We start from the raw sequence: 4,195 nt of genomic DNA on the forward strand, positions 1-4,195 counted from the left end.
ATCACGTGAGAAATCATGTGATAAATTACGTGAGATATCAAGTGACTATTTACGTGATTGATCATGCGATAAATCACGTGATTTTCTCGCCAGGGGACACTTATAATAAATTAAAGTTTTGTGTAGAAATATTTTTTCAGAACCGTCTATAAAAAACATTTTGTGAGTTTGTAAACATATCGTATTAAAAATCATTTTTTGGTCATTGCAGTTCAACTGATTATTCATTGACTTAAACAGACATCTGCACTGTTTCATTTCTTCACCATCATTAATATTCTTATATCAGTTTTGTTTGGCATAGATAAATTAAATAAGTTACATGATTTATCCTCTAATTCAAATATTTGGTTAATATGTAAAAAAACAATTTTATTTGTTATGAATAAAATATTCTGTGAAATTATTTTTGTATTTGTTCCAAATGCGATAACCTCGAATATTTTCAGAAAGTAAGAACCACTAAAAAAATTGTCTCGACTAATTCGGTAATATAACATATAGCTTCTTCAAAAATTTTATTAATTTGAATATCATGTTCAATTAAACCTAAGGCAATAGCAGTGTCTATATTTTCACAGATACTAAAATGGGTGGTTGGCGAGCGAAGCGAGCAGACGGTCAAAGCCCAACTAGTTCTATTACATGACAATCTTTTAAAAAAAGAACAATTTTTTGCTCTCAAATCTTTGGAACTGCATTATAATGATCTCAAAGAAAAATACTAAGCATCGGATAGTATTACTAGAAATAGAAGTATTATTATACCTAAAACTAACAAGAGGGTTAGCAATTAAAATAGCATATAAAATTAACTTTTAGTAAAATAATAATGCTATATAAAAGCATTATTATTTTACTAAAAGTTGATTAGGAAGCGCATTATAAGTAGTAATTACTTTTATATACCTCTTTTGAAATACTTTCAAAAGAGAGTCATCAAAGAATGGATAAGATCCAATTGTAAAAAATATATGTATATTAATAATAATAATAATAATAAATAAATAAAAAACCGCTGCCGTTTCTTTGGCACGTAGCATACTTCAACATCACGCATTGCCTTTATATTAAAATTGGTTTTACTCCATGCATAATTATATATAGTTTTTGTATTTTTCTGTTTGATGAATAAAATTATTTAACACGTGCTGCACATAAGCTGGTGAGTGGGACAAATTTTCAGTTATCGTGTAATAACACGGAAAAGTATATTTTTTCAGTATTTGATCTATTTCTCGGGATCGAATCAATACAATCACTCATAGTTTATATAATTCTCTCTCTCTCTCTCTTTCTCTCTCTCTCTTTCTCTCTCTCTCTTTCTTTCTCTCTCTCTCTATCTCTCTTTCTCTCTCTCTCTCTCTCTTTCTCTCTCTCTCTCTCTCTCTCTCTCTCTCTCTCTCTCTCTCTTTCTCTCTCGCATAGCTATAATTGATTAATAGATGTTCAACGAAATATCGCAATGAAATAAACACACATGCAAGAATAAAACTCTTGTTTCTCGTGAATTAATAAAAAAAGAAACAGAAAAAACAAGCCTATGAAGAATACAATTTATTTTATAGAAGCCGAGATAGAAATGATACAGTATTCAGTTAAACAGAGCATACAGGGTGAAAAACCAAAATTTTGAACCTTAATATTTTTCAAACTAACTAGTATTGTAAACAGCTCAAAGAAAAGGTCTATTGTACTGTATAATATCAACTAAATCCAAATTGAACTTGATTATTGCCAGTTATCGAATTTCATAGAGAACTACTTTTTACATTTTTTGGTGTTTTTCTACGGATTTGCCCCACGAAACGACTCAAAATTAAAGTGGTGTATGTATATTTCTAATGATCTTCAATAGTATTGTTAATTTTTAAAAAAGTTCGTTATTTAGTTTTTGAGTGAAAACGATTTTAATAAAATGCGCTTTACGGTGTACTATAAAAGAACGACGAACGATAATATGAACTAGCTAAAAACTCACTCGCTAACGCTCTCTGGTTATATTCAAACATTGATTCAACTTTAAAATATATATATATATATATATATATATATATATATATATATATATATATATATATAATCCACAAATTTATAATAATAGAAATATGAAACAAAAACAATAATAAAATAATATACCATTATAAAATATAATTTTCATGCATTAATCAATCTGGCCCTTGGTGGAATGAGCTGGCGCCCGGTGGTGTTAAGTGATGACGTTGTCTGTTGTCTTACCTATTTTAACAAAATGATTACGGATGTCATCGATGAACATGTCCCTTACACCACCAAACGCACCAATTTCTTTCCGCGATAGTATGACGGGGAGTTGATCAATTGTATTATAGAGAAAAATGATGTGCTTTGTAAATGGAAGAAGTCTCGTTTGTCGAGCGATTACATAGAGTTTAAGCGACTTTTGGGGAAGCTTGGTTTAAGCACTTTGGTTTTTGATTTATATTCGCATCGCTCACCTTCCTCCGATGTGCCGAGGAGTTTTTATAAATAAATTCTGGAGCTCGGGTAGCATGGTGTAGTTGGGTTTAAACACTTTGTTTTTAGATTTTATCCTCGCTTTGCTCGCCTTCCTCCGATGTGTCGAGGAGTTTTAATAAATAAATTACTGATCTCGGGGAGCATGGGGTAGCTGAGTTTAAGTACTTTGGTTTTTGATTTATACTCGCTTCTCTCGCCATCCTTCTATGTGCTGAGGTGTTTTTATAAATAAATTACTGATCTCGAGGATCTGTTCATTAATTTTCGCTCTTTAAAAGAGGTGTCAGATCGAGAGGCTGGAGTCGGTCCAACATAAATTTCTACGCTACGCAGCGTTTAAAATATTCCGCCCCATGCTCTACTCCGATCACAATTACCACGATTTGGAGCTGGACATGAATGTGCACCCTCTCAGATCGGTTCTGCATTTCTGCAACTGCACGTTAGCGTTCAAGGTTGCTCATAGACTGCTCAACTGGGAGTCGTTGAACAATACCTTCGTACCTCGCCAAGTGTCTTATGCGCTGCGAAACCCCAAAGCGATAAGGAAAACCAACTCTTATCGCAATTATCGTTACTACTCGTCGTTGAGTAGAATCAAGAGATGCTGCAATACCCTTCCTGACGAGATTCGCGGGTCTTTGAATTTAATTGGTTTTAAGCGTCGACTGGCCTCGTTTATCTACACCTTCGTCTAACCACAATAGTACCCACTTCTTGGGTCTTGACACGAATCTCTCACGCTTACTTTTAGTTATGTCGTGAGGCGGACAAGCAGGTTTTTTACGGGTGCATCCAGCATCTCCTCGTTCTTCCCTACACAGTGATCCCCCCTTCACGTTCAATATCCTTAGTGTTAACTAGATCATATTTTTGTCATTTTTGTAATTATTATATAATCACTCCTGTTTGTTGAGGGATTTTGAGCCCGTATATTGGAAATAAATAAATAATTTTATTTTAAAATCAGAAGTATTGTTATTGAGTAATATCATGTCATTATTGAAAAAATATATTCATTTTGATGCGATGTGATATATTAAACATAATACCAAAGGGATTAGATTTTATTTACGACGGACAAAACATTAGAGAAAAAGGACTAAATTTAATGTCAAGACACAACTACAGTACTATAGACGATAAATGGGAAATTGCGAAATGTTCGTCATGGTGAGGGTCATAGTTTTTTAAATGTTTTTTACATCGAGATCTGACGATGAGACAAATTAACTTAAGAAAGGCGATAATATAGATGTTGATTGAACTGATTTTATTGGTTTTTAGAGTCATACAACAGATATATGACATTTTAATTATTTTAACTCCGTTTTCGAAAGTTAACGAAACACGCTAGTAGTGCTGGTTCCAGGTAGCGAATTCAGGTTTACATGTATACAACAAATGTACCAACAAAATTTTAACTACAGCAGACAATGTCCGGGTATCAAAATCATCTCCTGAATGGCGAGACATAACAAACTTCGTTTATGTCATAAGTATATGATCTGCGTTAAAATTCCAGGAGGACCAAAATTACAAGTCCAGAAAAATTGCAAAATTTTATCTTTAGATAAAAATATTGCACAATCACATCCTGAATGGCGAAACATGGTCTACTATACAATGCTCTAAGGATACAACTAAGATACCAAAAAAAAATTTTCACATCTAGTAGACGATGTTCAGGTATCAA

The sequence above is a fragment of the Nasonia vitripennis genome (assembly GCF_009193385.2).
Source record: "Nasonia vitripennis strain AsymCx chromosome 4 unlocalized genomic scaffold, Nvit_psr_1.1 chr4_random0008, whole genome shotgun sequence".
Lineage (NCBI taxonomy): Eukaryota > Metazoa > Arthropoda > Insecta > Hymenoptera > Pteromalidae > Nasonia > Nasonia vitripennis.